This window comes from Phascolarctos cinereus, unplaced genomic scaffold (assembly GCF_003287225.1).
Source record: "Phascolarctos cinereus isolate Bilbo 61053 unplaced genomic scaffold, phaCin_HiC Scaffold_726;HRSCAF=1367, whole genome shotgun sequence".
NCBI classification, from domain to species: domain Eukaryota; kingdom Metazoa; phylum Chordata; class Mammalia; order Diprotodontia; family Phascolarctidae; genus Phascolarctos; species Phascolarctos cinereus.
In genome coordinates, this window is record NW_027556098.1 from 275860310 (window position 1) to 275874424 (window position 14115).

The 14115-nt window shown below is 36.5% G+C and overlaps 1 pseudogene; it reads right to left on the bottom strand.

Moving 5' to 3' along the window:
• Positions 1-2588: 2588 nt before the first annotated feature.
• LOC144454376 (S-formylglutathione hydrolase pseudogene) overlaps positions 2589-14115 on the bottom strand; it is a 122055-nt pseudogene continuing 110528 nt past the window's right edge.

The following is a 14115-nucleotide window of genomic DNA, read 5'->3' on the forward strand; positions in this document are numbered from 1 at the left end:
CCAGGTCTACTATCCCAGCCTAGGGATTCCTCTACCTTTTATTCCATCCCCCTCCTCTACCTCTCTTCTTTCTTTACTTTGGTAAAACTGGAAGTGTAGGAGATAGCTTGACCTTTTTGTGGATAGAACTGCTATTGGTACCTTTCCAAGTGGGAAGATCAAGCAGTGAATTGCATTGGGGTTGGGAGCTGGAGAATGTTGAAGTCTCAGGGAATGGGGAGCAGTTTTACCACACACCTAGTGAAATTTGTGGTGGCACGCCTTTTGAGGACCACTGCCATAGTGCCATGGAATTTAGCTCTAGTGGGATTTCTGTACAGAGTCAATTAATCAGTCCTGAGGCTAAGTGTGTGTTATGTTGCCAGCTTTTTAGAAAAGTTGCATTATTTCCAGTAAAATACTAATATTTACAAATAAAATGGGGAAATTAATAATAGAACAAATATTTTCTCTATTGAAAATGAGATTAACATAAACAATTCCCTCAACCACTAGTAAATTTGCAAGTTAAGAGAGAAAGGGGCAGCTAGGTGGCATAGTAGATACAGCACCAGCTCTGAAGTCAGGAGGACCTGAGTTCAAACCCAGCCTCAGACCAAACACTTGACACTTACTAGCTGTGTGACCCTGGGCAAGTCGCTTAACCCCAATTGCCTAAAAACAAAAACAAAAACTAAAAATAAATAAAAATCTCATCTTCTAAAAAGAGAGAAATGAAAATTACCTTGAAACCCCTTATAAAGTATGTGACCTTACTCAATATTATTGGTAGTTGTAAGACAATCATTGAAACATTGGAAAATCCAGTAGTTTTCAAACCACCTGTTATAGTACTATACTCAGCCTGGCCTTAGAGCAGGTATGGAGAGGTAACCTAGAGGACCAGGCTTAGTCCTTATTCTCTGGCACTCTCTTTGCCTTGGAATGCAGATTATATGCTTCCTATCAATACAACCAATGCCTCCACAGAGAGTGGACCTGTACCCTGAAAGATAATGAGTCCTGTACGAGTTTAAAGAAAGTAAAGCATGTTGGCTATGGTAAGTGGGAATAGAGGCTGGGGCTGGGATGTGTTGAATACAGGACATCACAAATGGCTAATAACATTTGCCTACTTCAAGGCTGTGGGTTTGAAGGGCATAGTAGCTGAGGCTGGGGAATAAGAGGTCCTTTTAGAACAGACCAAAGGGAGTAGGAGTACAGCCTCTAGAGAATCCAAGAAATTGCTAACAGAACTCTTATTCCAGTGCCTGTTCATTTATGGACCTTTGGTTAGTTCTTATAGGGGAGTGGGAGATTATCCCATTCCCTAGGATTGGGATTCTAGGACAGAAAGGTTATCACTTTTTCTTTCTCCCTTCTTGTCACCAGCCACCAAAGTAGTGATAATACTGGAATGCCAGTGGAATTGCAGGGTAGGCAGTACTTACAAGAATGGCATTTTTCCAAATACCAAATGCTTGAAGCATTAAAACCTCTGCAATGAGCCTTACGAGTCAATGTCAGGTCACTCCGCTATATCCTGCCTAATCTCTAATCTTGAACTCTGTTCTCAATCTCAGGCTATGCCCTACAGAATGAAAGGAGATTACCAGAAGGTTGGCATCTTGTGACCCGAAGCCCATGGGCTTTTGTATATAAGGGCAGGGGCTTCCCATTCCTTACTGAGCCCTGACAGACTCAAGGTTTGGGTCATTTCTTCTCTCTGTCTCTGCTGCCTATTTCCTTTCCTTTCCTTTCCTTTCCTTTCCTTTCCTTTCCTTTCCTTTCCTTTCCTTTCCTTTCCTTTCCTTTCCTTTCCTTTCCTTTCCTTCCTTTCCTTTCCTTTCCTTTCCTTTCCTTTCCTTTCCTTTCCTTTCCTTTCCTTTCCTTTCCTTTCCTTTCCTTTCCTTTCCTTTCCTTTCCTTTCCTTTCCTTTCCTTTCCTTTCCTTTCCTTTCCTTTCCTTTCCTTTCCTTTCCTTTCCTTTCCTTTCCTTTCCTTCCTTTCCTTTCCTTTCCTTTCCTTTCCTTTCCTTTCCTTTCCTTTCCTTTCCTTTCCTTTCCTTTCCTTTCCTTTCCTTTCCTTTCCTTTCCTTTCCTTTCCTTTCCTTTCCTTTCCATTGTCTCTTTATTCAGTTACTGAGATACATTTCCACAATTTAGTTCTTTAAGAACTAATACACCCAGTGACCAACAGCTTATTGTCACGTCCCTAAGTACATCTGAATAGCTCTATTCTTTACAGTCAACTTGATCATTTACATATTCTGTGATCCTTTAAACTTAATTTTACAAGGATTTCAAACTGCCCCTAGGTTATGATGTCTTTTAACAGGGTACTTATGGGGAACAAAAAGGGATTGCTTGATTTTATATATTTATTCAGAAGGTGGTCAGCCTTGGATAAAAATTAAAAATTAATGTTCATAGGCAGTGATTTTTAACAGGTAATTCTATCTTTTTGAAAGTTCAGTTTACAAGGTAACTTTTATAATTGTGAGATTACACATATATGAAGCTTTATGTGTTCAAATATTTTGCATTACGCCTGATTATTTACAAATGTTAACATTTTAACATTAACATTAGCAAAAATTTAAAAAATTCATTACTCATTAACAAAAATTGCAATGAAATAGTAGTTATGATCATATCCCTTTTGTAATGTAAAAACAACTAGAATTTTCCATTCTGCATAGGCAGCTCTAAAGTTGTCAGGCAGTAATTGCCCATCTTTAAGGAACTGGTCATCTTTGCCTTGATTGATTAATATGTCCAACTGATCTGGATAAGACTTCCTAAGATGAGTAGCATCATATGCCTCCCACATACTTTGATCTGATCCTAAATATCCACTGAAGGCCTTTCCCCCCAAGAACAGAGCATTGGATTGCAGATTGGAGAGAATGCTGACATGGACTTTTTGTGTTTTCTGGGATTCTTCAAGGCACAACCAGAGCTCCATGGCCTCCTATAGAATGGCCCAAAATAGATATCTTCTCTGGCTCTGCTGGAAAATTGGAATTTATCAGGTTGGGCAGCTCATCTGATATGTAAGAATACATCCTATAGTTGACTTTCCAAGGTTCTTCAGTGGCATTCATGTAAAAACCAGCACTAGTACTAAAGTCCCAGATGTCATTTTCTCCTTTAATATTGCAGCCACATGGACTGGTGTCTGGTGCAACAATGAGGCCATGTTCTGCTGCATTTGGTGATAACCAGCTTTTGTGATAAAATTTTGTTCTGTGCACGTTAAATCAGACAGCCAGTAAAGTACAAGACATTTTCGAGTTTCTGCCTTTGGTAATAAGTAGATTCTAAATTTCAATTTGCATTTAGTTCTACCCTGTCATGCTCATATACTTTCTGAAACCCCTCTGATTGACAGAAAGTGTATGATCCTAGGTCAATGTAGATGGTAGTAGAGATGGCAGGGGGCAGGATGAGCTGCCTATTTTCTTTAATAAATATTATGTGAATTGAATGCCACAAAATCAGATTCTATTTTTTGTTCCATTCCATATCTGTCCCACCAATCTCTTTCTTTTCCCCCCTTGAAAAGAATTATTTTCCCTACACTTTAGGTTAGGGAAGAGATAAGGATATGCAGAGAAGAATGGAGTTAAGAGAGGACTATTAAAAAAGGCATGCTAGTCGGTAAGCAAACATTCATTAAACACCTACTGTATGAAGAGTATTGTCCTAGATATAAACTTTAGGAGATAACAACAACAAAAAAAGGATGAAACTTCTGCATACAAGATGCTATAATCTAACTGGAAAAGTTAGCCATAGTCTTGTAAAATGATCTAAGAACATTAATACAAGATATATCAATAAGCAGTAAATTAGATTACACAATCTAAGACAGTTGATTCTGAAGGGACATAAAGCAAAGAAAGTCAGGAGGGTTTTGAAGCTAGAAGAGAGAATGAGAAAAACACAGAACAGAGCTACTGTTCCAGACCTCTAACCTCTGACATCTACAAGCCTTGAAAGTATAAAAACTTGCCCAGAAGGGTATTTTTGAGTTGATGGATTTTCCTCGTTTTACAACAAATATTCATCTTAGACTAATCCCTCACATTCAAAGACCTCAGGAAACTCAAAAGCACAACAAGGCACACAAGGACCTTCAGAGGAACATTCACAAGATAGAGATAGCAGACCCAACAAAGAGAAATACAAAGGTACCTATGAATACCTGACTCTGAAGATAACTATACCATACAGCTTGGTATACCATAGCACCACCTTCAGCATAATAAGGACTACTTTCCAAGTACTACTATAGAAGGTTCTTTTTCTCCTTGCATCCATCCATCCATCCATATGTATATATGTATATATTGGCTGAAGCAAGACCAACAGGGAAAAGAGATTGGAATACTCTTCAAGGACTACTGGTTTATAGCTTATGCTTTCCTGCCTCCACAGTTTAACTCCACTACCTTCGTTGCTATGCTAACAGCTATAATCCCACACATACCATAACATTGACATAAAATTGGAAGTTGGCACCAAATGTATGTGAATAATAATAATAATAATAAAGTAACAATAATAATAATAACAGCCTATGGAAAAAGCTAATATAGAAGAGCGGAATTAAAAGGCCTTCATATTTCTAGCCAAAATTTGTACATAAATGAAGGCAGGCATTCCAATTCCCACATACCTATTGTATCAAAAATCTAACAATCACATGAGGCCAAATAAGGATCAAGAAATACAATGAGAAGCTGCAGTAAGTGACTTATTCCAACCTAGAACTTCACAAAAAGTCAGCCAGAAGCCTACTGGCAATAGGAAAGGGGGCTTCTGGGATTGACAGTGCCAATTTAGGCAGACAAGCTGGTGGCCAATCAGTAGGACCAGAGACAGGGCAGAGATACATGTAATCTGCAAGGCTCTATATCCAGAGGCACTGAAAGCAGAGTACTCTCCCAAGAAAGCCCCAGTGCGGTCAAAAACTCAAAATAAGATCATTGGAAGTGACCAGGAACAGCAGGCCACCAATCTGGGCAGGGCGGCACTTAGACTGGGACACCCTAGCCCCAAAATTCCAAAGTACCCAGTCTATCCTGAAGCACCACAGAGGGCTCTGAAGACTCAGTACTAGTAAACTCAAAGATCCATGGGGGCCTAACCCTGGGATATGAAAGTCAGAGTAGAAAACCACATGATCAAGATTGAGTGCACACCTTTTTGTTCACAGATGATTGTGTACTCAATGCAACCTCTGAGCTGAGATGCAACAGATCCTCTGCTGATTGTGCTAATTTTGGCCTGACATTTTAGCAGAAAACAGATGTTCTCCACCAGCCAGCACTGTACCATCCATATGTGGAACCACTGACTATAGCAAGTGGAGAAAATTTGAATGCTGTGGATAAGTTCACTTGCCTTGACAACATACTTTCTAGGCATGTACACATAGATGATGAGGTTGACACACATGTTGCCAGAGCTAGCTCAATGTTTAGGAGACTCCAAAGGAAAGTATGGGAGAGAAGAAGTATTAGACTGCCTACCAAATTGAAGGTCTATGGAGCCATAGTGCTGACCTCATTGCTGTTTGCCTGTGAAGCCTGGACAGTATACCAGCACCTTAGTATGAAATTGAATCACTTCCATTTGAATTGTCTTATGAAGATTCTGAAGATCACCTGGCAAGATAAGGTACTGGACAATGAGGTCATTTCTCAAAGTAAATTGCCAAGCATTCAAACCCTACTGCAGAGAGGGCAACTCCTATTGGCTAACCTGTTCAAATGACAAATGTATGTTTGCCTAAAAGATTGTTTTACAGAGACCTTATGCAAGGCAAGTGCTCAGATGGAGTTCAGAATAAGCCATATGAGGATATTTTCAAGGTATCTCTAGAGAACTTTGGAATCAGTTGTGAGATATAGAAGACACTGGCACAGGACCGCCCAGCATGGCATCAAAGAAGGCACTGTGCTGTATGAGCAAGGAATCTACAGTTTGGTAAAGGAACCACAAAAGAAGGAAAAAGATGTACAAAAATTCACCGAAGAAAATATTTCTTTAGAGGCAGCTAGGTGGAGCAGTGGATAGAAGACAGGCCCTGGATTCAGGAGGACCTGAGTTCAAATATGGCCTCAGACACATAACACTTACTAGCTGTGTGACTCTGGGCAAGTCACTTAACCCCATTGCCTAGCCAAAAAACCAAAAACCAAACAAACAAAAAAACAAACACAAGAAAATATTTCTTTAAAAACTAGAATTACCCAAATGAAAAAGAAGGTACAAGAGCTTATTAAAGAAAATAATTCCTTGAAAATTAGAATTGGGCAAATGGAATCTAATAATTCCATGAGACATCAGGAAACAATAAAACAAAATCAAAAGACTGAAAAAAATAAAAGAAAATGTGAAATATCTCATTGGAAAACAACACGCCTGGAAAATAGATCTAGAAGAGATAATTTGAGAATTATTGGACTACTTCAACATCATGATCAAAACGAGTCTTGACATCATATTTCAACAAATTATTAAGGACAATTACCCTGATATCCTAGAACCATAAGGTAAAAAAGAAACTGAAAGAATCCACCAATCTCCTCCTGAAAGAGATCCCAATTGAAAACTCCCAGAAATATTATAACCCAAATTCCAGAGCTCCCAGGTGAAGAAGAAAATACTACAAGCAGCCAGAAAAAAACAATTCAAATAAGATGAAGTCACAGTTAGGATAACACAGGATTTAGCAGCTTCTACATTAAAGGATCAGAGGGCTTGGAATATAATATTCTTGGGGGCAAAGGAACCAGGATTACAACCAAAAATTACCTACCTAGCAAAACTGAGTATAATCCTTGAGGAAGAAAAATGGATATTTAACATAACAGAGAACTTCTAAGTATTCCTGATGAAAAGGGCTAAACATAAAATTTTATTTTAATGCAAGACTTAAGAGAAGCATAAAAAGGTAAACAGGAAAGAGAAATCATAAGGGATTCAGTAAGGTTAAACTATTTATTTTTCTGCATGGTAAGATGATACTTGTAACTCCCAAGAACTTTATCATCATTAGGGTAGTTAGAAAGACTATATATAAAGGGCATGAGTGTGAATTGATTATGATGGGATGATATCCTAAAACAACAAAATTCAAAGGTGAGAAAAAGGGATGCACTGGTAGAAGGGGGAAGGGAGAGGCAGAATGGAGTAAATTATCTCACATGAAAAAGGCACCAAAAGAGATTTTTCAGTGGAGAAGAAGATTGGGGAGGTGGTGGGCAATGCTTGAACTTCACTCTTCTTGGAATTGGCTCAGTGAGTTAATAAACAACTCAGGTATAGAAATCTATCTAATCCTACAGGGAAATAGGAGGTGAGGAGGATAAGAAGGGAAAGTTGATAGAAAGGAGGGTGGCTTGGGGAGTTTGTGGTCAGAAGCAAAACATTTTTGAGGATGGAAAAGGTGAAATGAGAGAGAAAGAGAAAGATAAATAGGGGTGGAGAATAGAATGCAGGGAAATACATAGTTAGGAATCATAACTGTGAATGTGTATTGAATGAACTCACCCATAAAACAGAAGCAGATAGCAGAGTGGATTAAAAACCAGAATTCCACAATATGTTGTTTATAAGAAACATACCTGAAACAGAGAGATGCACAGAGTTAAAATAAAGAGCTAGAACAGAATCTATTATGCTTTAGTTGAAGTAAAAAAACAACAGAAGTAATAATGATCTTAGACAAAGCAAAATAAAAAATAGATTTAATTAAAAGAGATAAGCAAGGAAATGACATGTTGCTAAAAGGTATTATAGACAATGAAATAATGTCAATCTTAAACATATATGCACCCAAATTCTTAAGAGAAAAGTTAAATGAGTTACAGGATGAAATATATGGTAAAACCTAGTAGTAAGGGACCTCAATTCTACCCTCTCAGAATTAGATAAATCTAACCAAAAATAAGCCAAGGCAGAAATTAAGGATATGAATAGATCTTTAGAAAAGTTAGATATGATAAACCTCTGGAAAAAATTGAATGGGAATAGAAAAGAATATCCCTTTTCCTCAGCAGTACAAGGCACCTACACAAAAATTGACCATGTATTATGGCACAAAGACCTCACAATCAAATGCAGAAAACCAGGAATAGTAAATACATCATTTTTAGATCAAAGTGCAATAAAGTTACATTTAATAAAGGGCCAGGGAAACATGGATTAAAATTAAATGGAAACTAAATAATATGATCCTAAAGAATGAGTGGGTCAAAGAACAAATCATAGAAACAATCAAATTCATTCATGAGAATAACAACAATGAAACAATATGCCAAAATTTATGGGATGCAGCCAAAACAGTACTTAAGTGAAAATGTATATCTCTCAACTCTTATATTAATAAAATAAGAAACAAATCAATTATTCATGCAACTAAAAAATAAAACTAGATAAAAATTTAAAATCCCCAATTGAACACCAAATTGGAAATCCTGAAAATCAAAGGAGAGATTAATAAAATTGAAAGTAATAAACCCCTTGAACTAAGAAATTAAACTAGAGGATGTTTTTGTGAAAAGCCAATAAAATAGATAAACCACTGTTTAATTTGATTTTAAAAAAAAAGAAAAGAAAATCATACTTCCAGTATCAAAAATGAAGAGAATGAACCCACCACTAATGAAGATAAAATTAATGCAATTATTAGGAGCTATTTTGTTCAAGTGTACGCCAATAAATCTGACAATCTAAGTGAAATGGATGAATATTTACATAAATATAAATTGTCCAGATTAACAGAAGAGGAAAAACATAGATAGACTTATATAAAATAATCAAAAGCCAAATGAGCAGAACCAAGAGAACAAAGAATATTATTTTAAGAACAACGTTGAGCAGCTAAGTCATTTTGACTATTACAAATACACAAATTAATTAAAAAGGACCTATGAAGAAAGACACTATCTGCATCTAGAGAAAGAACTGATAAATAGAAGTACGTATAGAATGATTTTACATATATTTACATACTTGTGTCTAATGGTAGCCAACTCTAGAAGGGGTGCAAGGAAGAAAGAAAAAATAAATTTCTATCAAAACTTTATTGCATATTTAGAATTAATAGTAAATTGTACATAACATATTTGCAGTTTCATGTATAATCATCTTTTTAAAAATTTTACTATATTATGGAAATGCTTGCTTTTTTTTCACAAATTAAAAAGAAAAGAAAAGCAAAAGAAATTGAACAAGCCATCAATGAGCTCCCTAAGAAAAAATCCCCATGACCAGATGAATTCACAAGTGAATTCTACCAAACATTTAAAGAACAATTAATTTCAATATTATCTAAACTATTTGGGAAAACAGACAAAGGAGTCCTAACAAGTTTCTTTTATAACACAGATATGGTGCTGATACATAAACAAGGAACAAACAAAATAGAGCAAGAAAACTACAGACCTATTTCCGTAATGAATATTGATGCAAAAAATTTAGATAAAATTATAGCAAGGAGATTACAGCAATATGCCACAAAGATCATATACTATGAGCAGGTGGGATTTATACCAGGAACACAGGGCTGGCACAATATTAAAAAAACCATCAGCATAATTGACCATATCAATAACAAAACCAACAAATATCATATGATGATCTTAATAGATTCAGAAAAAGCTTTTGACAAAACACAATACTAATTCTTATTTGAAAAATTAGAAAACAGAGAAATAAATGGAATTTTCCTTAAAATATTAAGTAGTATATATCTAAAACCAACAGCAAGCATTATCTGTAATGGGAAGCCTCCCCAGTAAAATCAGGAGTCCAGCATGGATGCATATTATCACCACTTTCATTTAATATTGCAATAGAAATGTCAGCTATAGAAATAAGAAAAGAAAAAATTAAAGGATTAGAACAGGCAATGAGAAAACAAAACTATCACTCTTTGCAGATGATATGATGGTATACTTGGAGAATCCTGGAGAATCAACTGCAAAAAAAACCTAGTTGAAATAATTAATGATTTTATCAAAGTTGAAGGATATAAAATGAAGCTACATAAATTATTAACATTTCTATGTAATACCAACAAAATCCAGCAACAAGAGATAAGGAAATTCTATTTAAAATAACTGTGGACAATATATAAAATATTCAGGAGTCTCCTTGCCAAGAGAAACCCATGAACCATATGAACACAATTACAAAACGCTTTTCACACAGATAAAGTCAAATCTAAACAATTGGAAAAATATTCATTGTTAATGGGTAGGCTGAGCCAAAATAATAAAAATGACAATTCTACCTAAATTGATTTACTTATTCAATGCCATACTAATCAAACTACCAAAAATTATTTTATAGAGCTAGAACAAATAGTAACAAAATTCATCTCGAAGAGCAAAATGTCAAGAATATCAAGGGAATTTATGGAAAAAAAGATGTGAAGAAAGGTGGCCTAGCAGTCCTAGACCTCAAACTGTATTAAAAAGTGGTAATCATCAAAACAATCTAGTACTGGCTAAGAAATAGAGTGGTGAATCAGTAGAATAGGTCAAGTACTCAAGACATAGTAGGTAATAGCCATAGTAATCTAGTGCTTGAGAAATACAAAATCCCAGCTTTTGGGACAAAGGATCACTATTTAGCCAAAACTGCAGGAAAAAACTGAAAAGCAGTTTGGCAGAAACCAGGTAGCTAGATGGTTCAGCAGATAGTGCACTGGGCTTGGAGAGTCAAGAAGACTCATTTTCATGAGTTCAAATCCAGTTTCAGATACTTTATAGCTGAGTGACCCTGGGCAAGACACTTAACCCTCTCTGCCTCAGTTTCCTCATCTATAAAAGGAGCTGGAGAAGGAAATGGCAAATCACTCCAGTATTTTTGAAAAGAAAACTCCTAAAGGGGCCATGAAGAGTTGGACATAACTGAAAATGACTGAACAACAACAGAAGGCATAGACCAATACTCACACTATATACCAAGTTAAGGTCAAAATGAGTACATGATTTAGAGATAAAGGATGATACCATAAGCAAATTAGATGAGCATGGAAAAATGTGCCTGTCAGATCTAGGATAAGGGAAGAATTTATGAGTGAACAAGGAATAGAAAGCAATACAAGATGTAAAATGGATAATTTTGATCACATTAAATTAAAATGGTTTTGCACAAATAAAACCAAATGCAGCCAAGATTAGAAGAAAAGAAGAAAACTAGGAACAATTTTTACAGCAAGTTTTTCTGATATAGGCTTCATTTCTCAAATATCTAGAGAACTGAGTCAAATTTATATGAATATAAGTCGTTTCCCAATTGATAAATGGTCAAAGAATATGAAGAAGCAATTTTCAGACAAAGAAATCAAAGCTATTTATAGTCATATCATACCACTCCACTCCTATCAGAGTGGCTAACATGACAAAACAAATGACAAATGTTGAAAGGGATGTGGGAGAATTGGGACAATAATGCACAGTTGGTGGAGTTGTGAACTGATTTAACCACTCTGGAAAGCAATTTGGAACTATGCCCAAAGGGCTATAAAGCTATGCATACGTTTTGACCTATCAATAGCACTACTATGCCTGTATCCCAAAGAGATTTAAAAAAAACCAAAGATCTATATATACAAAAATATTTATAGCAGCTCTTTTTGTGGAGGGAAAGAATTGGAAATTGAGGGGGTGCCCATCAGTTGGAGAATGGCTGAACAAGTTGATCACTGGTTGAACAACATGATTGTGATGGAATACTATTGTGCTATAAGAAATGATGAACAAGATGCTTTCAGAAAAATCAAGAAACATGAACTGATGTAAAGTGAAGTGAGCAGAACCAGGAGAACATTGTACACAGTAATAGTAATAACGTGTGGTGATCAACTGTGAATGACTTAGCTATTCTCAGCAATATAAAGATCCAAGACAATACTAAAGGATTCATCATGAAAAATACTATTCAGCTTCAGAGAAAGAACTGATGGAGTCTAAATGCGGATAAAAGTATTTTCTTTTTTTACCTTTAAAAAATAATTTTGGGGGTCTTTACTTTCACAATATGACTAATAGGAAATGTGTTTTGCATGACTGCACATGTATAACCTGTATCAAATTGCTTGCTGTCTTAGGGAAGGGGGAGGGAAGAGAGGGAAAGAATGAATTTGGAACTCAAAATTTCAAAAAATGAATGTCAAAAATTATTTTTACAAGTAATTGGAAAACTAAAATATTAATATTAAACATTAAAAAAGAGCCAGAAAGTGGCATGAAAATCTGGTTCTAGGCAAGATAAGATGAAAACTTATCCATCAGAAGTTGGTTTCTCCTGAGAGAGATTCCACAGTTCTAGTGGGGTGAAGGCCAAGGGAGATGAGGATGAGGGTTATGGACAGACTGCCAAGTAGAACTCGGATGACTATTTTGTCAGAGATGATTTAGAAGGGCTTTATTTTTCAATTCAATATGTCATCTCCAAATCCTTTGCAGTTTTCAATTTTCCACTAGACCACATGAGATCCTTTGAGATTCTGTGAATTGTTGAGGTGTGTGTCCTTGGAAGATTCAGCAGGCCTCATGAGGATTAATGCATTACAATTCTCCATTACACAGCATAGCTTACATCAGACTCTACCAACTAGCAAGTGCTCATTCATTTGAATCCACTTATTTTATGTGGAATTTATTTGTTGCTGTACACACTCATAGTACAAGAGTAGCCAAAGGAACAAAGGGTTAAATTTGTTTTCTGCCTTCTCAGACTCCTTTATTGGATCTTTATCCAGATTACACCCCAAAATGGGCATGTCCCTCAGGGCTCAGTACTGGTCCCTCTTCTCTTCTCCCTTTATAGTATGTCACTTGGTGATCTCATCAGTCCCCATGGATTTAATTATTATCTCTTTGCTTATGATTCTCAATCTAACCTCACTGGTGATTTCCAGTGTCATATTTCCAACTGCCTATTAACCATTTCAAATGTCCATATGAACTCAATATGCCCAAACTAAACCCTCCCTTCTTCCAAATTTCCCCACTGTTGTTGAGGGCACCACCATCATTCTAGTCTCCCAGGTTGACAACTTATGCATCATACTTGAGTCCTCACTCTATCTCACACCCCATATATAATCAGTTACCACAGCTTATCAATTTCACTTTGGTGGCATCTCTCAAATATGCCAACTTCTTTACTCTGATACTTCCACCACTCTGCTGCAGGCCCTCATTTTCTCACACCTGGACTATTGGAATACTCTTCTGATTGGTCTACCTGTCACAAATCTCTTACCGTTCCAAACCATCCTCCATTCAGTCATGAAAGCAATTTTCCTAAGGCTCAAATCCAACCAAGTTATTCCCTCTACTCAATAAACTCTAGTAGCTACTTGTCATCTTCGGAATCAAATACAAAAGCTTGTTTGGTGTTCAAATCTTTTCATAACCTTCATAACCTAGTGTCCTCCTCCCCTGCAACCTTTCCAGTCTTCTTATATCTTTCACACCCAACCTCCCACCACAATATACTCTTTGATGCAAGGACACTGGCCTCCTGGCTGTTCCCCAAACAAGACATCCCATCTCTTGGTTCTGAGAATTTTCTCAAGCTGTCCCCCATGCTTGGAATGCTTTCCTTCCTCATCTCTATATCCTGGTTTCCCTGGCTTACTTTAAATCCCAACTAAAATCCTACCTTCTATAGGAAGCCTTCCCCACCCTTTCAATTCTAGTGGCCTTCCTACGTTGATTATATCCCATTTATCTTGCATATAGCTTGTTTATACTTATTTGTTTGCATGTTATCTCACCTATTAGATTGTGAGGTCTTCAAGGGCAAGGACTGTCCTTTGCCTTTCTTTTCTTTATCTCCATTGCTTAGCACTGTGCCTGACACATATTCAGTGCTTAATAAATCTTTATTGACTAACTGCCTCTTGTGGAGAGAAATTAAAACAACAACAGCAAACCTCTTTAAACCTTCTCTCATTGTCCTTCCAGGTCTGAATGCCCCAAACACGACTGGGTCACTTACTCAATCTTAAGATACAAATTGCTCTTTGTGTAAACTCTCCCAGGCCTGCTCACAATCTCATTTCTTCCTCTTACATCTAACCCCCAGAGAGCCATTCCTGA